The sequence below is a fragment of the Lonchura striata genome, chromosome 3 (assembly GCF_046129695.1).
Source record: "Lonchura striata isolate bLonStr1 chromosome 3, bLonStr1.mat, whole genome shotgun sequence".
Taxonomy (NCBI): domain Eukaryota; kingdom Metazoa; phylum Chordata; class Aves; order Passeriformes; family Estrildidae; genus Lonchura; species Lonchura striata.
The window spans coordinates 29,471,274-29,498,134 of record NC_134605.1 but is presented as its reverse complement, the minus strand read 5'-3'; the positions used below and the strand labels follow the sequence as shown (position 1 = coordinate 29,498,134).

Below are 26,861 nucleotides of genomic sequence, written 5' to 3'. Positions count from 1 at the left end.
CAGAGGCAGGCAGCTGGATAGGAAGGCATCCTGCATTAGTTTGTTTGTACTCCCCCTTCTCTGCCTTGGCTGCAAGCTAGGCAAGGTTTTATGTCTGTAATCCACAGCTCTCCTTGAGGAACACAGAGGGCCTCTGAAATGCTAAACAACCCAGGAAAAGAAGCTTACCTGAAGCCATGAGTATCCCAGCAGTCAAACCTCTGGCACAGATTTTGGCTTCTTCCTCTTCTAAATGGCTCAAGCTTTGAATGTCTTTGTTTTCAGCCCTGTATCTGAAAGATAAAGGAATTAGCAGGATTTCTTTAATCTTTGTGTTCTTCCAGATAAGTGTATTAGAGGAATTTTGTAGGTTATGAAAATATTTATTTTGAATTAAAATTAAAGCTGCACCACACTGTGTTTATTGTATCTGGGTGTAGGGCACAACTGAGGCATGTTGTTCTCCTATATCTGACTGCAGAAGCATCATTCCTCTTGCCCAGACCTGGATAAATGAAAGAACATTTTCAGCAAAACCCAGTTTATATCTTGTTTTGATGCAGCACACACAGAGCCCAAAATGTCTCCATAAATAGGTATTTTATTTTCAAAATTTCATGGGGAAATTGATTTTGGTTTTCAAGCAGCAAAGAACTAGAGGTGTAACCTAGGACATTATGGAGTTTGCATGCTTGGTTACTGACAGAGGAGACCAATAATTGTATTTTTGTGTAAACTTCTTTTAGTGAACATAAGAATATCTGATCTGGCTTTACCTGAGCTCTCTCTAGCCAATTTTTTCTGATTTCACCAGAGGAGAGGCTGTTACTACTGTCAAAGATAAAGAAGAATATAGAAAAGGTGGTAGTTAACAGACAGACATGTTTCATCACTATGAGACTATCACTGTGTTCGCAGAATTTCCTTCCCACCTCTAACAGAAATGTAGTTTTCAGAAAAGATCAAGCCCAGAACACACTGTAAATCTCACAGGCAATGATTTGTAAACCAAGTAACCTTATTTCTGGGCTCCTGTGCCTGACCAAAGGGATAGAGGTGAAGGTAAGGAGTACAATAATGGGAGTACCTCCCATCTCAGAACTTCATGGCAGCATAGCCCAGCACCAGCTGAACTACATTTTCACCTAACAACCCTAACAATTGTATCACAACCTTCCAAATATCTCTCACTCTTAGCCCTGGTCCAGTCAACACTCAGGGAAATGCAGTTTAATTAACCCTTTGTCACAAGTACCCCATCCAGACAAGCACTAATGTTGGTTCAGTTGTATTGCCTCAGTTTCTCTTGTCAGTCTTTTTTTTTTTTTTTTTTTTTTTTCCCCTTCTGCCTTCGGTAAGCTCTTTAGATTCAAGCACTAACCTCAGGCCAATTTTTTATTTCAAAGCTGGATTACTACCTTAATTCCCTCTTCCCATTTTTCTACCACTTAGTTCAATGCTCTCTGTCTTTGAGGATGTAACACAGCAACAAAGGACCAGGAAAAAAGACAAAGGATTAAAGTATAAATTGATCTAAATACTTGATAGCTGGAAGGAAAAAAAGTGTGATCTAATCAGAAACAAAGTGGTGACAATAAGCTTCAGCTGGCTGTGTACCTAATTGTTTATTTATTTGGTTAGTTATATATATATTTCTTTTTAAGGCAGCAGGTATCAAGAAAAGATGCTTGAAAAGATTCCATTCAAATGTGGCTTCAGACATGATTTGGTAGTTTTCTACATTTTGGAAACAATTCAAGGAAAAAAAAAATAATATCAGCTTTATGAAGACTAACCCACCAGAAAAGAGGCTGTCAAGAATTGCAGATTGAACCCACTGTGTGTAAATTAAATAGATTTAAATACATCTCAAGGATCTTTGTTACCGGTTTTTGAAACTTATCCACATGCCTTTAAAACTGCATCTTGAAGCTCCAGGCTGTAGAGTCAAGACATTATATAAGTCTCAGCTCTCATCACAAAATAACACTGAATGTCAACAAGGTTCAGATATCAATAAAGAACCTCCCAACTTTCATCTATCTCTTTTTGACTTAGGATTTTTGAAGCCAAAGTTATGGGGATGGTGTACCAACTTGTCTTTTGAGTCGCTGGAGCGAGCAGTACAGTACACATGGGTCTGCTGTAAATGTGCAGATCTCTCAAGGCTGTTGGCTCCATCCTTTACTCTCACTTCCAGCTGCATGGGAGAAGGGACAGAAGATTTGAATGGCCAGTGCAAACACCTAGACTTGTGCCACCTCCTTCCTTGTGGGAAATCTGGGAGGAACACTTGTTCTGCTGAGACTTCTTGGCCTGCTCAAAACAGAGTGTACTTTTGGGGTCCTCCAGATTGAAACAATGAGCAGCTGAAAGTGATACATGGATTGCTTCAACCTATACCTTATTTGCTCTCCTCCTCTAAAGCACTGCAGCTTGACTCATTGCTGTAACTCATCTCAGTAGCCTCTTGAGCTCTGAGCTGGATTGAGTTTCCTTTAACAAATCAGCCTTCTAGCCCCCATTTTAACATTAATTGATTGGAGATGCTTTTAACTGTTCCTTCTGGGTGTATTAATTTTTTACAGATTGAATTTGGTTTGATGAGGCAGGAAACCTGAAACTATTCCTGGCATCTCCTGCATACTCAGAATAACCATTCTAATGCATTCAGAGCAGCACACAGCAACAGGGTGGTAACAGAGCAGGGCTGGGGATGGGGGGCAGAAGAAGTGGGGTAGGGTGAGCCTAGGTAGTCACCTACCCATTTCCAAAAGACATCAGTAAGTGGTTGCTTACCCATTTCATTTTTTATATTAAACACTCTTTTCCCAGCAATGCAGGCATTTTGATCAGGCTGGGCTGCTGACATTAACAGATATTAAATATACTCAGTAGAAATATGATCAAATGTTTGAAGTGTCTAGTAAATGTGCTGTTAGCTGCCCTCTTAGGGAGGCTTAGTGCAAGCTATTGTGTTTTGCTGAGCAAGAGAAAGGCTGGAATATTAGACAAGGATCCAAAGGCAATTTTATCAGCAGTGTTATAAAGCCCTGGAACACATTGCTTTTCTATTGGAAGCTTTTCTGTTACAGCCATTAAATTACTTGCTATTCTTAAACATTGAAATGCCATTTTGTATTTTAAACCCTCCAAGCTGGCATATGTAGACGATTGCTGTGTTCAATATCAATACCTCCTTCTTCTGCCACTGTGGTGAGGCTCTGGACAGGACCAGGCTTTGATGGCCTGTTAAACCAGACAAAGGTTTCATCCTTCCTGCTCACCCAGACAGGAGTGGGAGAAACATTTGGCCACATTCCTCTCTCACATATCCCTACTCAAGTCAATGTTTAGCCTGTAGATGAGGTTGTCTGATTCCATTCCTAGCAAGGTATCACCAAATAAGTTTTGTCCATCTCAGAGAGTGTCTGTTTCTTCCAACAAGATTTTCTATCCTTTTATTTACAGAGATGCAGTACTAGCAAACCCCAACATTACAGCTCAACTGTTCTGCTCCTGGAGCAGAGAAAGTAACAGATGAGAAGATAATTGCCTGAAGATAAAGAGGGTTGGCCACACCAGAAGTTATATAAAAGAACATCAGGAAAATAGACTGGGAGAAGATCCTCCCTGAAAACTATATTTCTGGCTATTTCTCTTCTGGTTTTCAGCTTTTTGTTTCATAAGAAAGAGCTTGAGGCTGCTCCTTTCTCTTGGCACAGAAGGGACACTGTGAGACCTCTGTAGGGTGGGCAATGTAAACACTCCCTTGCAGAGGTTTTCTCATCCTTAAATCAGCATCTCTGTCCTTCAGGACTCTTCTACAGGAAACCAAGTAAAAGTAAAAAGCCACTTTCTTTGGTAAAAGGCCAGGTTTCCCTTAGGGAAAAATGGCTGTTACATTTTACAGAAGAAATTCCATTTATTACTAACTAAATTACATAGATTAGTGACACAGACACACTTTATTTTTGGAAAGCATCCTCATTCCTTTAAAACTTCCATATATCCAAATAATACATATACAGCCATGTCTAGACTAGATCCACTCCTTCAAAATGCTCCTCTCTATCTAAGAGCTCAATTTAGCCAAACTGAAAGACCAGCTTTGATTTTGTGTGAAAGAATTCAAATACCATTCTTGTGGTATACATCCACATCTTACCTGAGGTGGTTAGTTCGAGGAGCAGCCTGAAGCCCAGGACATCCCTGAGACCCAGGACTCCATATCCAGAGCACCCATAAAGATGATTTGAATTCATCCTGAATTCAGTCCTGTCCACCTTTCCAAGAGGCAATGCTAGTACCTTGTGAGGAAGAACTTGGACCATCTCATCTGTCCAATCAATTATGTGATGCTGCTCCAGACCACGAGTGAGGACAGCAGAGCCAAGCATCATGTTCTGGGGTCCCTGCACCCACCCAGTCTTTAGCACCTGTACATATTCCTTTTCTCCCTCTTCCCCATAGCCTGGGCTGAAGAACTTAATTGGCCCAGAAGTAGCCCAAGGCTGTGATTCAACAGTCTAAACAGCTAGTGCAGTCTGGGCTTTGAGATTAGTCATTAGTTGGTCATGATGGTCAATAAGGAGCTGGCCAGGCCACTACAGAGGATTTTAATCCAGTGTTCAAGCCACCAGCAGGTGCTGGCTTTGGTGAACCAATGGTCTCATTGTGAAAAGCAAACCCTGGGCCCTCCTGTTTTTTAGAGCAGCAGGCTTATTTCAAATTCAAACCTGGTGTCTTTTTCTACTCCTCTTTTTCTATTGCTAAAAATGATTTTATGACAGATCTTGATGGATATGAATTGTCTGCCATATGTTGTTTCCTTTCCTGACTGTTATCTCCATATGTCAAATGTACTTGGATCTAATTATCTCCATACAAATACTAACAAAACAAACAGACAAGGAGAGGACAGACTAAAGGGGAAACAGAATCTCTACCAGATAACTGAAATACCAGCAGACAGCCTTTCTACAGGAGACTGTACTGTTTACATGCTGTCACTCAAAAACAGTGACTCCTTCTAGGCACTCTAACACATTAGTTGCTCTGTGCTAAGACAGGATGTGTTCAGGGGGAAATTCCCTGGGGATCCACCACCAAGGTGAGGATATACAGAATAGTGAGAGACGTAATAAATAAGGTTTGTTTTGCCTCCAGCATAACTAGTGCCAAGCTTTTATAATTTGGTGGTTTTTTCCCTGGTAAATTGGGTAAATTATCAGAAGTGCCTCAAGTGACTTAAATTTACCAAATATTTGGTCTCTTAAGTCCCTTAGACACTTAAGAAAAATGGATCTCTTCGCTCTTGGTCACTTCTCTTTTATTTTCTTCTTACCATAGTGCCATTTTTGGGGTGTCTTTGAGACTTCTCCCATTCTCCAAGACAGTGAACAGCAAGGTGTATTTAGAAAACACAGGATCATAAATATCTCATAATAAAACATAGTCTAAGGTTGGAATCCTACCATGTTGTCCCTAATTACTTTTTTCCTAATGGTCCAAATTTTGCTTTCCTAGAACAGAAACAGGAATTGCTGCTCATCCTTGTCATGTCTGTTGAAGAGAGGACAGGATATTCCAAGGAGACTGGTGACCCCAAGGATAAGTGAAGCCTTGCTCCCCAGTGCTTGCCTCTTGTCTCTGTGATGGAAGCTTTCTCTGAGGCAACACGTTGTGCAGCCCCTGTGACCATATTGCATCACTGTAAAAGAATCATCTTTCCAATGGAAAGCATACCTATAGCCCTGCCTCCTTCCTTCTGTGCCCAAACTTTCCTCAAGAGAGCATGAGCATGACATAGTGCCTTTCTTACTGGCTAAATCCACAAGGAATAAAATTGCTATTTAAAGGCCAAGGTAAATTTGTGCAGCTGAGAAAGAACCCATCAGCAATGTAAAAGTTAAAAACTGTATTTCAGGTATTATAGCTTTTTACTTCCTCAGGTTCTATATCTCTGTATCCTTCTTTTCTTTCTTTCTTCTCACAGTTTTTGCCCTACTGAGCTGCTCGAGAAGGAAAGCACAGTGTTGGAATAGAGATCTTTCCAAGGTTAGAGAAGACACCTTTCACTTTAACAAATGACAGTGTTCATCTGGTTAGCATCCCTCTCATGTGTCTGTAACAGATACAGGCAGAATTGATTATCTTTACTTTAGGCCTACTAATTAAAGCCCTGATCTGATGTAATGGTATTACTAAAATTTCCACTGAGGTCATCTGTGTTTTTCTGTGGATCCTGTTTTTTTTTTTTATTCAAGACAGAGGAGATTATATTTAAGGGAGTAAATTTTTTAAGGGAGACCAGATAGCAAAGAAATGAAAGGCAATAATGAGTCTAAATAATACAAAGGAGTTTTATTCTAGGAGCCCTAGAATAATTCAGGTTTGAAGGGATTTTAGGAATCCATCTAAACAAAACACAAACTCAAAATCATCTTCAAAAGTAGTCAGGTTTCTGAGGGCCCTGTCCAAAAGTTTTGAAAATTTTCAAGGATGGTGATGCCAGCTTCACTGAAGACTTGTTCCAGTGCTGGACTGCACAACTTCCAGGCTAATACACAAGCAAATAAAGGGTTTTGTGGCTGGTATCTGTCTTGAGCTATCCTTTCAAGGCAAAACATGGAAAGCAGGCTGCTTTGTGGCTGCTGTTTGCTTTAAGGCCCAGAAGGCGAGCTGGTAAATTGGTGTTTCAAGCTTTCATTTAACTACAAAGCACATCCAGGATGATAACTGCTCGAGAAGTGTAACTCAGCCTGTACAGCCACTTGGTGAGCAGAGAGGAGGAAAAAAGGTCTGTAACCATTTGCCTTCAAGAGCTCCTCTTGTGAGCCCAGCACTTCCTAGAGCATCCCTCATCAGAGGACTGGCCACACTGCTTTTCAAAACAAAAAGTGTTTACGGACTCACTTATCACTCATCATGCTACCAATGTTTTCATTAGTCTTACAGTGTTACACAGACCTACTTTGCTAGATAATGTGGCTGCAGCAAATTTCCTTCCATCTGTCCCATAATTTTTCCAGGACTTTACTGAGAGATCCATGTCCACAGTACACTCAAGGGGGCAGTCACAGAGGGTACTCAGGCAGAAATGAGCAGCAATGAGCAATCCAGGTCAGAGGAAAAACAAACCAGACCGTGCCAGCTTCAGTGCCAAAGTGGATGCATTAAAACTGTGCTGAGCCACTGCTGAAAGAGATCTCACTGGAATGAGTGCTGATGCTTGTGTGAGCAGTTAGGCACATGAAACAGACCAAACCCTTCAAAAAATGCCTCTTTCTAAAACTCAGGTTGACACTTGATAGTTTGAGTGTAGTTAACAGAGGTCAGAAGTTCCCTTTAGCTCCTGGGTAAGCCTCTCACTTCATAAACCTTGTCACTATTTGCTCTTGTGATGATGGTGGTCTCTCAGATCTTTCTCACTGAAGAAAAGGAGATTGCAGCAGACCTTTGAATAGTCAGAAAGGTGACATGTTTCTAAGAAGTTTCAATACACATGTAGTTTATTTGTCATATTTACTAACAGCTAAGATTAAAAGCTTGCTGTTGGCTTGGCCAATACTAAGCAGACTGCTTGGGTTGGCTGTCTTCTACTTTTTGTTGTTACCACTTGTGTATTTATAATATTTTAAAAATATGTCTTTTGAGCTAGCTGAAACCACAAGTTGATCCAAACAGAGTGAATAGACAGTACAACATACTTGCACACACTACAGTTTTTCTTTGAGTAATTCTTGAACCAACCTTTCAAGTCTGAGATTTTAGTATTTAGTAGTAAAGTTCATACTTGTTAAAATTCAGATCTTCTGGGCCACTTGCTCATAAGCCACAGAAGTACTCTTCTTGGAAGTGCAATAAAAGTAAAGAAATAAGAGATAGTTACATAATAGATAGATACATAATTCAATTTAAATTTAAGAAAATTGACCCTGGCTAATTTTTCTTACCTATTCAGCTTTGCAGGACTCTGGCCTTCTGACTGTGCTTTGACAGGTGCTCTGAAAGCAGCAACCAGTTAAGCAAAAAAGCATGGGGATATGGGAAGGGCTGAAGACCAGAAGGGATCACTTTGAGTGGACTGTGACCACCCCACCAGCACGGCTGAAAGAAAGCAACAATTTCAGACCTTCCTTCACTACAGCCTCAGTTATCAGAAGTCTGTCTGTCTATAAGGATTTACATAGTAAATAACTCCTAGTTTTGTCTCTGACCATTAAGTACCAGTGTTACTGCCCTTGGGGAGCTCTTAATGTCTCTATTTCAATTTCATATCATTTTGCACTGGTTCTTTAGAAATGCAATTTCATGCATTGCTTTGTTTCAGTCAATACCATCTAGACAAATTGAAGTCACTACATGAACAAGCTCCTTAAAGGTAATAATGCCCTGTGATGAAAAGAAAATATTTGACTGCTTCATATGCTTGAGCAGGAAGGAATTGAAAGGACCACTACCAACAGCAGACAACCTCAACATTTAGTTTTATATTTCAAGAATTTGATTATGTTTTGTTGTCAGAGCCTTGCATCTCTATTCAGTACTATTTTTACCAATATACCTTGCACTTCAAAGCTACCGGTGTAATTGCTTCTCTTTAGATGGTGCCCTTTAATCAACACAAGACCTTGCACTATAGACAGCATATGTGGAACTCCTAGAAAGCCTTGCCAAGCCAGAACCTTCACAGGCTCTAAAAAACCCAGCCTCTCTGTGAGTGGAATATAATAGAAATCATAAAGCTTCCCTAATTAGTGCATTCAGTTTTGGTGCCATCTAAAGACTGAAGCATGTAAGTCTCCATGTTTAAAATTAATTCTACAAGGCAGAGCGGAATCACTGTAGTGCACAAGCAGAACCAGGAAAGATGAGAGAGGAGGAAATGGAACAGCAAAATTACCATGGCACTAATGATTATGGCTAATAACAAGATGTTGCAAGAGCTAAATTGTCCAGAGAAAGAGAGAGAATATATGTGTGTGTGTGCGTATGCAAGAGCATGGGACTAGAATCAAAAGGCTGAACTCCCAAATCTCAGTGGAGTTGAGCAAGTTTTTTAATATAAATAACATCTTAAATGAAGTTATTTAGTCTTATAATTATTTAGTCATTGCAAAATGTCTGTTCACAGGTTTGAGATTTTTTTTCTGAAATTAATTCACCATTTTAAATTGTATCTGAAAACCTTTAAATTAATTCAAGTGATCCACAGTTCATTCACAAGGTGTTTTTGGAAAAATTCAGTACCTAAAATTGTGCTGGTTTTGTATAGATTTCTAAATAGATTAATATGCTTATCTATCTCTAGCTACTGTGCCTCATTAATTGCTAACACTGGTTTTCAAAGGCAGAATCTATTGCAAATTTAAAATTCACTGTCTGAAAAAAAATCACATACCAGCTAAAATTCATAGTAAAATGTAAAGAATTAAATTTTTGCCTTTTCTGAAATTTCTGTGGGCACAAATGCTCCTGGGAACTCTGGCCTCCAGCTTTCCTTCAGGAGAACATGGCAGGGACAATAACAACATCCCAAAACAACAGAGGGCTTGCAAACATCACAGAAAAGGACTAGAGGAATCAATTCATGGGAAAAGCAGCAGTTTGAGCCTACATCTCTTGACATGAGACATATTTCAGACAGATGGTTTGCTTCATTTGAAGTGCTATCCCAAGCAAGGACAATCCCTGCAAATTCATTTGAAATCATAAATGTTGATGTCTAGTTAATTAAAGGAGTCACTGAATTTTTTTATATTTCTATAGCGTTAATGAGTGGAGGTATCCTAAGTTTAGGTAGGACATCTCTAAATCCTCCAATATTTGGTATAATGACAACACAGATATAACAGCATATGACTGCAGCTGCTGTAGTTTAATTTTATTAAGTGACAGCTAAGGAGGACAAAATAACTTCCTGCATGTATTTGAAGATCAGAGTCGAAAAAGGGCAGTGTAAGTGGTCCTAAATATAACAACATGTCTGTATGGTGCTAAGCAAATCAGAGTATCTGACTGCAACACAATGAGAACTCACACATGCCATACATCTTAAATACATTACAGGTGAGTTCCCTGATTCAGCTGCTCAGATGGATATAAAATGTGAAGTATAATTTTAAAAGAAGAGTTTCTAATAGTGCAATCTACCAAGCCAAGGGACAGAATTGCCAGAAAAGGGGTAGAACCCTCAATTTTGAGATACAGACATTCAGTTTGATAGCTGCTCTGTCCAGAGGTGATTTGGTCTTTTCCATATATAGCTATGATTTTCTAGCAGCCAGTGTTAGGGAAAAAAAGAAACTTCTGTTTTCCTGAGGGTAAAATAATCCACTCTTTCAAATTCATTTCTATGGCAACATTGATGACTCTCAGAGAATGGGACACTGTGTACTCCACTACACTTTGTGCCCCGTCTTCAGACAACTCTTGCCCTGCTTGGCATCTCTTCCTGGTACTTATTGCTTCTTTGTCAATGGCAGTCCTACATCCATCACTGCTGCTGTAGGTTACGGCATCAGGCTAGACTCTGAAATCCATGGAGGCAGGACTGAAAACAGGCAATAATTTAAATTAATTGTGATTTCCCTCCTCATTTGGAAACAACTCAGGGAAAACATAAACCTTGTCATGTTTTGAAAGACTGCTTAATACTACACTCCTGAATGAGACATGACTGAGTCTTAATCCCACTGAGTGAAACTTGACCTGTTTGTACTAAAGGTTTATTATTATCGCTGATATTTCTCCCACTCTAAATCCCATGTGCATCATTTACATGGGATTTTTAAATGGCAAAGCAAAATCCATTTGGAGAGACTTTTTCCCATTTTAATAACATTTTCACACACATCAGCTAAGTTGATCAGTGTTGCAAGCTCAGCCTCCCTTTTCTGCAGTGATCAAAATTAAATGCCAGCTGATCTCCTGGAAGACTACAGACTGAGCCCAGCACAGCAAGATGCTGTGGTAGGTACTGATGCTCTCAGAGAATCCTATTAGTACTTATTCATGTGTTTAGCAGTAATTAAACACCATGTTCTTACAGAAATCACAGGATCCTAGTCCAGCAATTTTTCCTGAGGAAGTTTCTTTATACTCTGAGACCAGACTTCAAACCACCTCATAAAGTGCCAAGTAAGAACCTCTCTCCACAGTGGACCAGGTGAAGAAGTGGCCCTGAAGTTAACACAGGAGCTTAGAGGCAAAGATGGGAGGTCTTTCCTGTCAGGAACCTAAGAAATAGATGCAAATTTAGGCTTTGCTCTTGTTTGGACAAATTCCATTATAAAGTTTCTGTTTCTCAATAAGGAGCAGAATGTAACTTCCTTTTTTTCTCCTCCCCACAGAACAGGCCTCTCCCTGTCTCTGCTGTAAGGAGCTGAAAGGAGAACTAGACAGGCCAGAGTGCAACCTCCCTAAGTCATGTTCAGCACTGCCTGCCTTAACCAGAGCAGGCTGGGTTAATCCAAAATAAACATTGGGGGCTCTTAGCACCAGCTGTGTGTTTTTACAGGTAAGGTCCTTCTTCCTAAATGCTGTGATCACATATATCGCACTCATTTCCTAAGGATAATAGCTCACAACACCAAACAATTCAGGAACCTGTGCTATCAGAGACCTGTGGATTTGAATTGACAGAGAGTATATACATGTTCTTTTGAGGACACCAGAGGGAAACAACCTCACTTCCAGAGGCAAGAAATACTCTCACGTTAGGGGTTCTTCCACAGTTACTTCCTCCTGTCATCCCCAAAGAACATCTGTCTTCTTAATAACCTGAGCTTGAGCCCCTACACCTCTATAACAGAGGGCAGTTGCTGTGAGAGTAATCCTGAAGGGAGGGTCACCCAGAATTTTTTGCAAGACTAGAAACCATTTCAGAGAAAAAAAAAACAACAAAAAAAAAAAAAACCCAAAAAAAAAAAAAACCCACACAATGCAAATGTGCAGTATCACTGTATAATAAAAGGCCTTTCATTCTGTCTGAGGTATGAAATGGATCAGACGTCACACAAGTGTTTTAATTGTGAGTGCATGCAGAATCATTTGTTGTCCATTATGTGCTACAGTTAGAGGTGATCATAGGACACCCAAAAATTACTGAAGGTGAAAACTGGCACTGTTATCGTTCCTACTTGGACTCAGATTTTGAAAAATTAAATCTTGTTTGCAGGCTGCAAATGAACATGGTCATGAGAAATACTATTTTATACCTAGTAGCTTTCTAACTTTATGCCAGTTTTGCTGCATGAGGATTGTGCTCAGCCTCAGTAACCCTGTCGTCAGACAAGAGGCAGAAGAACTAAGGAAATGTGGTACCACGTTTAAGCATTTGCTAGTAACATTCTGTGACTGGGACTACCACAGCATCTGAGCTAGTCTTACTTTGCACCTTGCACAAGGCATTCATGCTTGAACAAAGAACATACAAAATGCTACTCTTTGGATTTGGCAGCATGTTATAGGCATTTGGCACAAGCATAAATTTCAGTGTAAAGTGCAAGGCAACAAAGAATCCAATCTCATTCACTCCACAAAGAAAAGAGGAAAAAAAAAAAAAAAAAGAAGAGTAGTTTGCACTTACCTGATGATAAAATTTGCCAGGGCTGAAGAGCTTTTTTTTTTTTTTCCTTTTTTTTTTTCTTTAACATTCCTATCAGCCTTGCTTTTAAAATGGGAAGAAAGGTAGCTGAAGGCAACTAATAGCTTACAGGGTCAATCTTGGCAGTGGGATTTGAATGAGGAGATGAAAGAAATCTAAAGAGAATGAAATCCCCAGACACAGAACTATGATCCTTTTGGGAATCATTCCGATAGGGCCACTTAGCAACAGGCCACCATGCAAGCACAACACCCCTGAGAGAAGAAAAACTTTATTCTTTCTATCTTGCCCTCTCAGTTGGAAATACTGTTTTCAGCTTATTCTCTGGGGAGTCAGAGGCTCATCAGGAAGAAATAAAGCTAGCCAGTCTGGGAGTGATCATGTCTCATGCAAAGGCACACATTTCTCTTATCCCCAGGAAGAAAATTGCCTCATTTTATATTCAGATTCAAATGTACTGAAATCATAAGCAGTAGAATAATTACGTTCAACATGACCCACTACATCTGACCTTAATAAGACAGCCTGGTGTCTTTAGCTGTTACGAGACCAGCTCCTTCCATTTGTAGACCTGGGGATCGTTTCCACATTCTCCCTCCAGTAAAAATAAGTTATGTGCTACTTGCATCATGTCCATTTGTGACCCAGGGGCTAAAGCAGTAACTCATTCACTTCTGTTGTGTCTGAATGCTGGCTTGGCCAGTGCCACTAACATAGATACAAAGAAAGTAAACATTTACTTAGAGAGAGTAATAGACACATCTATGGAGTTATTTTTAACCCTTATTAGTTTGGTACTGAATTTTAGCAAAGCTAGAAGAAACAGTGACACAATGAATTGGCTCCACTGGAGTAAGAACATACCGCTTTCACAAAGGTAATTGGTGTCAAAACCTGTCACAGACCAAAATCTACTGCCAGGTCACATAGGTATTCCAGAGCTACCCCCACACATGTCTGCCAGTGCTGCTCAGCCATAACCCACGGGCCCTACTATTGTAGCATTGAGCACCCCACACTATGAAGACAACTAATTTTTCTGACAGGATAGTGTAACACAAAACCATCACACCAGTTGGAATGGCTCGCCCTTGTTTGGAAACCTCCCTGTACTTAGAAGATGGAAAGCTGCAGGATGGGAGGGAGCGGGAGGAACAGCTCTGTCCAGGACATATCCTTTTGAACCTGCAGATGTGGTTTTTAATCCCTCTTTTCCTTGGGGATCAGTTAATCAAAAGTAAGAGACAAAAATCAACACATCAGCTTTCTCCTCAGTAACAGGAGCAGCTGGAGAGAAATGTGTGGATATAACTTACATCTAATGACTATGTGCCAATTCTACTCCCCAAAGAGTTGCATACATAAAAATTTCATTTTTATCCTCCCACCCCCCTTTCTCTGATAGACAAGGAATTAAGGTTTTTGCAACTAAATATCAGAAAGCAGGTAATTAAAGTGCTTTCTTCTGGAATTTATGCAAATATTGCTTATTACTAGTTCAGCTTTCCATATAATTTTGGATTTCTTCAAACCAAAGGCATGAGACATGTCTTAAAACCATGAATTGTTACTTGCTAGGTGTAAAAGGAGGCACTCTAGCATTTCCTTCACAAGGATGCTGGAAGGACAGCACTACAAATGCTTGAAAGGTGTTCAGAGGCTGTGGGTATAGATGTTGTAGAGTATGAGAAAATACAAAAAGAACTGACTTGTGTCTTTATTAGGAAATTGCATATGTATGCATCAGACCAGGAGACTTGGAGAAAAGATGTCTGTGTTATTTTCCCAAGTCTCTCCTTGGTATTTATTCTAAGTGATGGTGGGAAAAACACTTTTCTTCTCAGTACATCCATCTCTCCAGCCATAGTATAGGAACAATACTATTGACCTTACTGAGGGGCTGAGGAGATTGGCAAAGCTGAATTCACTCACCTGCAGAATGCTTCACAATTTGCATCACAGATCATAGGTTAGAATTAGCAGTGTCATTGTCCTGGTGCAACCCTAATGCAGCTGATTTTGAGACTCTCATATTTCAGTGTTAAAGCAAGGAAAGCAAAAGTCAGTCTTGCTTTAACCAGCCTTGAGCAGACTGCCTGTGCTTTCTGACGTACACACCTTGGAAAAGGACGACATGGCACAATGTAGCCCTTGTGTCAAGGACAAGCACACAACAAGAGGTTACCTCTGCAACAGTGACATGCCATACCACCTCTTGCGTGAAGCCCCATCCCTGTTCAGTGATCTCTACAAAACAATCCACAAGCAAAAATAGAGGCTACAAGAGAACTGAAAACCTCTGTTGTACCTTTGTCATCCAGAGCTTCCCTGGCTTACCTGGCAGAAGTTCCTCCATGCCTATGATCTGCCTTGGAAAGCCTAGCAGGACAGCAGGAGCCTCGTGGCAGTTTGTCATTCAGCATTGTTGCAGGTCAGGGACTTGTGTTCCTTTCCCTATAGAAAGCCTCTGACACTAATTTTCCAAGCTATAGTGCATTCTTTGTCTCTGAGGAAGATCCATAATATGAAGTTGGAGAGGGTCTCTTGCATGGCAAGAACTGGTCAGTGCCCTGCTGCTTCCCAATGAATGCTTTCCAATGATTTTGCACCTTGTCCTATTTTGTATGGCCTCAGCATTTATAGTCTGTAGCCTCCTATACACCCTGCTCTTTGCAGTGCCACCATGAAAATATCTGTATAAATGTGAATTTCAATAGCCATTATACTCCCAGCAACAGCAACAACATTTGGTGCCTCAGAGCCTGCTAATCTGAAGTAGTCATGAGGTTACTTATCTCCTGCTCTTTTCAAATACCTCAGCAGTGGATACAAAAGGCAAATGGCAGGAGCTATTCTTCTCTGGAGTCTGAGAGGGGTTTTTTTCCTCTTTTCTCTCTATCTCTCTTTTTTATATTTTTTATGCTGTACTGTTGCTACATTACCAAGCATCACATTCAAAATCCAATAGAAAAGTTTTCAAGAGAGAAAAGAGATGAAAATCACCCACAATTCTGCTAGTGTAAAGCTCTCAGCCCACAAGGGCAGCAAGCTGCAGGTTTCAGAGTGCTTAGCTATCTGTTAGCTAATTAAAGCACTGTGATCTGAGAGCTTTGAAAGATTTAGTTCACATCTTCCTTTGGGTCATTTTTAGCTCCACTACCTATTTGCTGATGAATCCTCAGCTCCAGGTGTTTAGCTACAAAACGATGTTTGGAGAGGGGTGCTTATAGCCATGGTCTTAGGCATTGTTAAAAAGCAAAGAAAGATGTAGCTCCACAGAGATTTCTAGTGAGGATAATGAGAGTTAAAAATGTGCAAAGAAAATAAATTATAAAAAACAATTATCATTTTGATTGGATTTAGAATGCTGCTGCTATGCCTCTTATGGTGAAGAATTTGGGTTGCTGATTCACGTAATGTCTATCACTGCTGACATCCAAAGTTGAAGCCATTTCAGCAACTAAAAACTCTCCCTGAGAGCCAGCCCATATCCTTTTTTATGTCCCCAAGTGGAGTGTCACAGAGTAATAGAACACTGGGAGATCTCACTGTGTGGCCAACTGTGACTAAAACAAGGCCACAAAAAAAAAAAAAAAAAGCATTGAGGCACAAGCTCCATGATTAACCAGCTAGGTTGGGCACGCTGTTACATAGAAACTGAGGAAAATTCTCTAATATGGGATGAAGTGTTCCAGACAAGATCAGAGGTCTGCCAGGTGGAAATCCAGCTGTGGAGCTAGGTCCTCAAAAACAAAGAAAGGTAACTGCACTTCCAAGCATGCCTGAGCAAAGCTGGATCCTGCAAATGAACACTAATAGAGCCAACTAAGGAGGACACAGAGTATAGCAGATTTGAAGGAATGAGGAGGATGCTGAAGGTGCCTAGCAAAGAGCCCCAAAAGATGGGGATGGTCTGGTTCTCCTGAGGAGATGGTAACAATAAATTTTATTTTCTGCTTATAGAAATTAGGAAACTTGACAGTTCTTTCAGTTCAACTTTAATAATTTGGTAAACAAAAGACCCATAGTTGGTGCACAATAATGAAATCTTCATATTTGTTGTCCATCACTCAGGCTTTGGAACAAAGGGATAGAACAGAATTTTCTTCCATCCTGCTGCCCAGGGTCCCAGAAAATTCAGTAAAGGAGAATGTTAAGCTCTTTGGAAAGTATCTTTATTTCCTACTGGATTTCTGCAGGCACAGTCATATATAAAAATATACAAGACAAGGCAAAATAAAATCAGAGAACAAGGCCTGGCAATCTAAGATAAACTGTGCTCCCTTTGCTATTGATCCCCTGAACCCTGTGCTTTCATTCCTACTCAAATTGGAGAGAGAAATAACTTAAGGATTTCAGAGAAAATAAGCCAAATATGGTATACCTGAAAAAATATCTCAAAATATCTCAAAAGACATGGGCCAGGAGGAGAGAAACAAAGTTGAATTAAAATCTGGCTTTCTTCTCTCCTCTTCTACTCCCTCCACTGAACTGAAAAGCTTCTGCCATCATCTGCTTGTAGAAAAGCAAAGGCTTCAGACACCTGTATTTTCCTGTGTTAGGATCATTGTAATTACATGAGCAATCACCAGGATAGTGAAGGAGTCTTCTTCTTCCATAAGTCTGTCTGTTTGTCCAGCCTGGAAGGAATATACTTGTGGTGTCTTTCCTTGTGCATCCTCACACATGGCCCACTGCGACTTGGCTGCTTGTAGCTTTTCCTGCCTCACAGGGATAGATAGGAAGGAGGAAGAAAGGAAATGAGATAGTGTCCAAGGTGCCTCCCAGCATGATTAGGTTTGCCTTCTGAATTATTGCATTATTGCTGCCACAAGCTAATGAACATTTCTCCCCAGCTTTCTCTCACAAGAACAGAAAACTCTCTTGGTTTAACAGGATTTTCTACATGCCTGTTGTCGTGGGTACAGGCTATGCAAGCCAGAAATTATAAATATTTTCACTGTTTGAGACAAGTGCATAAAAGTAATTAAAAAAAAAAAAAAAAAAAAAAAGGAAGGCTGTCATAGAAATCAGAGAATGCAATGAATGAGCTCAGATTTGTATTAAAGCACTACCTCAGACCCCAAAGGCAGAGAAATTTGAGGCAATCTTTTGCGGCATGATTGCTTGACATTGTCTGAATGTTCAAGTGCATGAGTACAATTTTGTGGTATATGTGTGTGAGTGTGTGTATGTGGTATGAGTGTGTATTTACATGCTGATTATTTATGGAAACTCTGGCATGGGTGTGTGTATGTACATACATTCAGCACTTACTCTTTGAGCTGGGGGTGTTTAGCCTGGAGAGAAGGAGGCTCAGGGGTGACCTTACTGTTTTTACAACTACCTGACAGGCGGTTGTAGAAAGGTGGGGATCAGCCTCTTCTCCCAGGGAGACAAGTGACAGGATGAAACTGGCCTGAAGTTGCACTTGGAAAGGTTCAGATTGAATATGAAAAAATTTCTTCATTGAACAGGTTACCAAGCTTTGGAACAGGCTCTTCGGGATGAGTTGGAGTCACCATCCCTGGAAGTATTTAAAAGCCATGTAAATGTGGTACTTAGGAACATGGCTTAGTTAGTAGTGCATTTGGCAGCGCTGGGTTAATGGCTAGACTCAATGATCTTAAAGCTCTTTTCCCATCTAAATGATTCTATAATTCTAAACCTATTTTCTCATGTTTACTTAAGCAAATAATAATCCAGTTGTACTTACAGCACTTTGCAGCCAGAACACTTGGGGCACTGCAGAACAACAATAGAAATGCTTCAAAGCACAATACAAACACGGTATTAAAAACATCTTATAATTCAAATAAAGCATGCTGAGTTCCTGAGAGACAAAGCCATGGAGATGTCAGAAGGGAATAAATATGTGGCTACAATGGTTTTGTTTCAAAGCACAGTGTAGAAAATGTGGTTTAGATAGATTTAGCAGAGGAGTGATGGTGGGGTGAGTTTCTTGTGACAGAGCTCTTTCTGACAAAGACTGACTGTAAAAGCTGAGCTGTGTCTGGTGCTGACACATGGCCAAATGAAGCTTGAAGGAAGCAGGCTTGGGTTATTGCAAGGATCAGCTCTGTAAAGGGCTTTCAATGAGCAGTATCAGCATGTGACAGTTGATGTGCTTCAGAGGAAGCAGCCATAGTGCTGAACACAGGGCATGTGAAATTTAGTCTTTGCCATTTTGACCTACTGATATGGATTGAGGGAATGACATCCTAACCAGTGTAGGAGCCATGTGAAGAAACAAGGAATGAGACTGTGACCCCAGAGGTGAAGGATGCTAAATAAAAAGCAAAACCTGTTGTTCATACCCATGGCCCATCCCAGGTACAAAATAAAATCCCCTACCCTCCTCTTTTATTACCCTGAGCCCTTACCTTCTCAGACATTTACCCAGGGAAACAGAGGTCAGCCCACTGGGAGCACCAGCTTCCCTGCTCAGCCATCAAGGAGACCCAGCAAATGCTGCTGGAGCCGTTGTTATTCCTCCCATGCAATATCTCTGAACATAGCACAGAGATATAAAGGCAGCGGAGCTCTTACAAACAAGAATCTCATGATTTGTTGAGAGTCTTCTCCAAGGCTAGTGCAATGCAACAAGAGCTGCATCTGGCAATAAATGCTTGCCTCCAAGGCTACTGAAAGCTAAATAAGCCAATGTTTGTTTGTTGTGCAGCAAGCAGAGCTCTAAGATGGATGCTGCCCAGTGCTTTCCCTATATAAATAGGGGAGTTCCTGCTCAGATGCCAAATGTTACAGCTGCCTTTGAGTGCCTGAGATTGATTTCAATGCAATACAATTGCTGAAGTTTGATTCTCACTGAACAAAATGAAACACCTTAAGCAGAGTTGTGCCTGGTGGAGCTGAGTTTGGTGTAGCAAGAGAAAAGAGGAACACTTCCCTCTGGCTTTTCAGCTCTTTGGAATAGGCATTTTTCACACCCAGACTGCCATAGTATTCCAGGAGAAATGCCAGGAAGCTCACAAAGGAGCTTAGGGTCAGGGCTGAACCCTGCTGGGGGTGTGCATAGTGAACTAGAAATAGTGCTGGGAGGCAAGAGTACTGAAGAGGGAAAAAGTGGCAACCAGGAAAGCACCAACACTGCACTGGAACATGGGTGTTCAGTATCAGCTGGCTCAAGGTGGTACCAGGAGAACATGCATCATGTTGTTTGTCTCACTGTCATTACAGCAGAAGATTCCACGACTATCCTTCTGTCTGTCTTGACAACTCTCTGCCAAAGGCCCACCCTGTGAGAGACCTGAAGCAGTGTAAAAATAAACCCTGTACTTCAATATAACGCTACTGACATAAACAGAGTCACGAATTTCACATGCCAATTCAATCACGAATGTGACATCCATGTTTTCACTCTAATTTAAAGAACATTGAATGATCTTGAACCAGACTTTCATTTAATATAACCAAGTAGGGAAAGAGCCTCCATGTATAGACAAAATTATTTGTTTGCTTTATCAGAACAGAATAGAATACAAATTAGTTACCAATATTTGTACTGCACTTAGACAATGAGTGCTTGGGCTCTTGGAGTCTCCTCTCAAGAAGAAGACACAAAAGACACTGTTCTTCCATCTTTCTGTCCCCTCCAGAAGCTTTCCCTCTGTGATGGGTAGGAAGGGGATCTGGCTGGCATAGGGCCTACTCTTCTCTTTCTTCTCTTTTACAATGGGAGTGCCCCCAGATGTCCAATTGTTACCTGACATGTAGGGTGCTGTGTATCTCAGGTGCAGTGCTCAGTCTGCACTCCTAATGAAGTCATTGGGGTCTGAGAGAATGAGAACTTTAAGTAATATTGAATCAAGAAGCAGAATAGTTTAAAATTTGTACGATCAGAGTCACTACTGATATTCTTCAGTCTGTGCCTTATCTGGAAAGCTTCCTTTGGCAATAAACAGAGCATTTCTGCATGACTCAGAGGCAGAGACTTCAAGCTGACCCACCCAAGTCTAAATTTATTAAGTGGGACCATGTACGAACAGACATAGCAGCTCTGTCATTGCAAGGTTAAATGTTTGAAATCTAATATACAAAAGAAGGTGAAACACCAGGATATATTGGGTCAAATGGTATAATTAAATCCCAAAGGAAGACTGAATTTCACATGTCCAGAATCTCTTAAGTGCTACCTTCCTCTCCAGAGACCTCCCATTATGCTGCCTCATGTATTATTAGTGACATTAGACCTATATCTCTGGCCTCTTTCCCTGTCACAGTCCCTACACATCATACACTGACATTGTCCTTTCCTCCTTCATAAGGAATAACATTTTTGACATCACCTTATGAGCAAGGACTAAAGAAACAACAAAGCAGCAAGCTATTGCAGGATGAAAATGCACAGATCCACCTAGTTAGTGATCTGAGAATTTTGCAGGCAGGTGATGTAGGTTTCTTCTTCACATGGAAGGAAAAAGGATACATGGAAGAAAGTCTCTCCCAGTCTAAGGCACCTGGTGAGAAAGCGAGAGTGTTCAGAAACTTCCAAAGTTTATTTCATTCTTTTAGTGCACCATTACACTTTGGGTGCTTGAATTAAAAAACCTTCTGGGGCTCCCTTGTTCATTTTGAGAAACTCCTTTCTTATGTGAAACACTTCCCTCGAACATATGGGCATGAGGAAGTGTACAAAATGTGCAGCCTGGGAGAAAAGTCTGGAAAGGCTGGTTATTCTAGGCATAGGTTTGAAGATGCTGAATGAGACATTGAGGCCACTTCTGTCTTCCTGTTCTATTATTCTCCTTTTCCCCCTTCATTTTTGCCTGAAAAGAACTTGAGGATAACAATCAGCAGTAACACAAATAGCAGAAAATGACAGATACCTACAAACTAATAAAGGAGATGCTTTTCTGGGATTGGGCTGGGGTCCTTAATAGTGTTGGAAGGTACTGAAGAACCTGACTGCCACATTGCTCCAATCTCTCTATTCAATTTCTCACTTTAGTTTTCCCTGGTGCTGGCACTATACAGCTATGTTATATGTAAAAGAAAATAAAAATCGTTTAGTGCTGCCCAATTTTCTGAGATTTTAGCTCAGTTTTAAATCAGTCTTTACTCAAACTCCTTCTGGAGAAAGAGCTGAATGATAATTAAATAATGGGCATGTAAAAAGAAAATGGATAAACAGAATATGAAATGTTTCTCCTGGAATTTTGTTCATTCTTCAGTCATTACCCTCTATTTATGTACAAACAGGTGAAAGGATGGGTACAAGTATGTTCCAGCCTAGACAAAGTAGAATTGATGGAGACTAGAGGTGCCAGAGCAAATGAGATCTCTGAGGGCTCAGAAACAAACTCTCTGACATATCCACTCAATATTCATTGAAATGAGCTAAGGAAACTTTGCTCAAATAAAGACTGGCTGTGGGGGAAAGCAGATCCAAGCTGAACTCTGCAGAAGTGTTTTCCGGGACGCCTAAGATCTAGGTCAAAAGAGACATAATTGTCCAAGGGATGCAATATGTTATAATGACATCTTCCAAGAGCAGTGTTCTGGACTACTCTGGCTTAACAATGCTCATCTTTCACAGTTACACCTCTGCAGTGTTAACGTCTCTTCAGCTGGCTTAGTAGCACAACTGCACCTGGAAATGCAGATTCCCATGGACAAAGTGGACTTTTGACCCTATGAGTCAGTGAATAACAATTAGGGCAGATTATTTTCCTAGTGACATTAAATCTGGACTGAATCCATGGAATTCATTGAAGTTTCAGCAGTTTTGTAGTAGTATAGAGTATTTTAGCTTATTTAGTTATGATACTGCAGACTTATATTGATAAAATAATATATATCGTACCCATTTCATTTGGAGAGAGGAAACTGCAGATGACTAGAGCCAGCACTTGTCATCATCTCCCCAGACTCCCCATAAAAGCTCTAGAACAGGCATGATTTGATCAGGTTAACCAAACCTGTATTGTCATACTAAACAATGCCTTCCCACACCAAGCCATATCGATGGTACCACTGCAATAACATCTTACTTTTCTGTAGTACCTTTCATCCCAAAGGAACCAGTGAGTGAACCTGTTTACAAGCTTTGGTGGAATGCACATGAGCATATTGATTACAGGTTTTTTTATAACCAGCACTTGCAGTCCATTCTGCTTCCCACTGCTGCAAAGTCCTTTCCTGGAGCCTAAACAGCTGAGCCTGAAGCTCTGGAAGGCCACATCACCCACTGACCACACAGCAAACCCCAATGTGCAACTGAAGCTATGAATGAATGTGAAAGGCTGCAAGAGAAGAGCCACAATTTGCAGGTGAAAATCAGTGAAATCTCACTGCCCTATACAGCAAGGCATTAGGTGAGTTGTAAAACCTAAAATGATGGATAAATGGTCTGACGTATCAAATACAAAATTGGATGAAGCATATGCAGAGACTTACCAGTCTTAAGAAAGAGTCTAGGTGAGATGGGGGCCAAGCAAAAGCTGAGCACTTTTGTCATGATGCATTCTCACATAATGCCATGAATATCTAACACAGAGAGGAAAATCACTCCTTTACCTTCACTTTTGGTAATAGCCCTCATGACACTGAAGGCAGAATATCATTTAAGTGAATTTGATAACTAACTCTAGAAATAAGGGAATTAGAGCCATCAGTAATTTTTTTCACCACAGAACATAAACAAATAGAATCAAATTGCTATCTGGTGTGATCAAATTGAATTCTGTGGATTTATGACCACAAATGAACTTCAACCAATAAAGGGAAGAACATAAATGTTTTATTTTGATACTTGTGACATCACAAAGCTAACATAGCTATGCAATGAAGAAAAGATTTCTAAGCACATTTGTCTTATTTAATTCTCACTTATAATCAAAAGTAATTAAATGCATTCTATTAAATTGGAGAAAGCAGAAAAAAATGCTAAAGAATGAACTTATTTTGTGGGACTGAGATGTATTTTGTTGTTTCCTGCTGTTTATCTTTAGCTCTGTGGGTTATCAGTTTATGTTCAGTTATCAGCTGCCAACCTAGAGCCCATTGGAAAAGGCATGTCATTTCCAGAAGGATCTTAGTAAACACCACCAGTGGAAAGGCATTTCACACTTGGCAGTTCATCTGTATCTCTCAGAGAAAGACATAACTTTAAATTATTTCCATGTCCATTCTCCAAGTGTTTGTGGAAGGCAACTGATGCCCAGAAGATAATATATAGGGAAGACACAAGTTAGAGAGGACTCACTGGTTTCATCAGGAGAGAGCACAGCTCAGCAAGCTCAGTGGTGACACTTGTCCTACCATTGATATGCTACACCAAGTTCATCAGGCTAGTAGAAGAAAATTAACATTTCCTTGTAATGAAGAGCTCAGTGCTGCTAACAGCATTCCATGGCTCGGGGATGCCATTGCCAAACCTCTCTCAACTACATCACGGTGGACAGATCATCTGCAGGGCAAAATAGGGCCCAGACAATTGCTTGCATCACACAGGAAAGTTAAGAGAGCACCCTTCGGCCTCCACAAGAGCCTGTCTCTTTAGCAGTGTCAGAGTTATAGTTTTCTGTTTCCTTAAGAAATTCTGGAAGTTGCCAAAGCTACTCCAGCTTAAGAATAAGGCCATAAAGTTCATACATTAGTAAAGTGGGTGAAAGTGGTAGCATTCACCCGAGCACTGCTCATGTCCCTCTGGACTGCGCTCCCACTGCCTTGTTTATCTGGACATGTTCCTCTCTACCCAGTTCCCTATCTTTTTATCACCTTCCTGCAATTCTTGGATAAGAGGAAGAATGGGTTCATAGCAAACAGAGAAAGCAGGATGCCTGACTCACAAGCAGGCAGCAGAAACTGAATTAAGTATGGGTGTCTTGCATTCCCCAGTGGAGAGGCAAAGGCACAAAGAAAGGCATGGAACCACAGAATCTCAGGAAAGGTGTCCTTATGAGCAGTGCATCTGAGGAAGGGCATGGCTGATAGTGTGTCCCCACAGCACCATAAGGTTGTAGCAGGTCTTGAGAAACAGGAGCTCTGCAATTTTGGACATGTATCCCAGAGGTTTTTTTTCTTTTTCTGCTTGTCACCATGGATATCACTACATCATTGCACTTCAAATTCACCACTCTCAGCTACTGCCAGCTGGTAACTATTGAGTCTGGGGACACACAGACACACTGACACACAGACACACACACAGAGTCACACACATGCTCTTCTCACTCCCAACAACACTTTGACAACAAGTGTGTTGTGGCTTTTTCCAGTTCTAAGAAAATCTATCAATCAGCTTCTCCCAGTTCATGTAACATTTTTTCTGGGGCACTTCTACAAGAACCACTCCATTCTACAATGAGTTAATGTGGAATGCAAATGAAATATATAAAGGCTGACAAAGGCATGACAAAGCTGGAGGCTACTGAGCAATATCTGCTCCGGTGAAGTGTAAACCCACTGCATTTTTTTGCCCCATAGCTTAACCTAGTTCTAAGCCTCAGTGGTTGGTAGAAAGGTGAAGCGCAGGGCTTTTGGAAATGGCAAGATCAGCAAATTTCAGAAAATCATAGCTCAAAGGTGTGGATGGTTTTACACTTCTTCTTTAAGCCCAGATGCTAACCATGCTAAAATGCAAGTTTATTATGCAGCCTGGCAAGATTTCAATGATTTTATTGAAAGGTCATTTTGTTATGTTTATTAGATTTGTCAAAAAGACATTTTATGACGTTTATGAGACAGCATATAAATTTATGAAACTGTTAATTTTTTTTTTTCAAAAATAGCTTTGCTTGAAATCAAATAATGCAAGTATTAAAACCTCCTATCAGAAAAATCCAGGTAGAATTTTCTATGAGGCAAGGTACAGACTCATCCACAGAACAATCTGTGAAATACTGTCAAGAAAATCCATGCTGTAAAGCAGTGGAAAAGATGCTGGGTGCATGCAGGAAGGCTGCAATACTCCCAGCTGGGTACAGATGTGGCCATTCTGTCTGATGTCCTTACCTGACTACAAGTGAGGGGCCTGCTGGTCTTGTTGCCTCAGCTTTTGCAGAAGGAAGAACGAGCTTCTGGCTTGTGTTTGTCTTTGTGTTGTGCGCTGCAGCCCATAATAATCACTTGTCCCTCTGCTTTCCAAAACATGGCTGGTTGGGGTTGAAATAGTGCACAGGAATGAGCCATAAGCACATCCTCCACCAGCTCTCTGCTCCGTCTGAAAACCAGAAGCCCCTTCTGCAGGGCTGTTCTTTCTATTTTCTGTTGTTGCTTTTCATTTACTGCTGTTCATTTCTCTCTCCCTTCTACACCCCCTTCAAGTAAAAAGCTGACTCGTATTTCTGCTCAGAAAGCTCCCTTTTTCTCCTCCTCATTTTTTTCTTTTGTTCATCCTCCACAATACCATCAAGATGATGTGAAACACTTGATCTCTTCTATTTTCTTTCTTCCTTAGGAGGTCAATTTGGTACTCTGCAATTGATGATCTCCCCTTTCTTGGAGACTGTGATGTGGCAGCAGGACAGTCTGACAAACGGATTAAGCCATTACTGTGACAGCTGGGATCTTGATTACAGCCATGACAGCATTTCCAAAATGAGGATTTTGGAATGCCATTCACAAGTCTCTTTTCCCATGCAGGGGAAGATGTAGCAACAATAAAATGTTTCCCACACTGCTTCCATTTTGCTGAGGAAACCTAAAAAGTTGGAAAGGTGGTGGGGATGAGAGGCATTGGGAGGTTAGGCAGGAGAAATCCCTGCATTAAGGAGCTGAATTAAGACAGAATTAAGTCAACCCTGCCTGTGTGTCAAGGCACATTGTTCTTATGCTAGATAAGTTCATCCTGCCATGAATCATAGAATCATAGCATTTCTGACTTGGAAAACATCTTCAAGGACCTAGCTGTTAACCTAACACTGCCAAATTCACCACTAAACTACATCCCTATTTCTGCACTTACATTTACAGCTTGCTCCATGATGTATCAAAATGAAACAGACATAATACTCATACAGACTTAATACCAACAACCACTGCTAGAATAATGGAAGAAATAAAAAACTAAATTCATGAAAACCTGCAATTTCCATCTGGTACTTTTTGCCCTGGTTTTTTGTATTCTAAGGTACACAGGCAAAAATGTGTAAATGTACTACTCCAGAGTGACTGTTGTCTTTTAAACGGTTGCTTTTCAAAACACACATGATATTCTGTATTCTGGTATTGGAAAAAGCAAAACGAGTATTGCAATCACAGTATTTCAATTTCAAAAGTTTTTTATTAAATAAGGCCCTGAAGGGCA

The 26,861-nt window shown here is 40.5% G+C and overlaps 1 long non-coding RNA gene across 1 annotated transcript in view; it reads right to left on the bottom strand.

Annotated features, from left to right (window-relative positions):
• Window positions 1-235: 235 nt before the first annotated feature.
• Window positions 236-26,861, bottom strand: part of LOC110481696 (uncharacterized) — a 52,589-nt gene continuing 25,963 nt past the window's right edge. The window contains exon 3 of the long non-coding RNA XR_013339687.1: window positions 236-272. This is a non-coding gene — a long non-coding RNA (uncharacterized LOC110481696). The remainder of the gene's footprint in view (window positions 273-26,861) is intronic.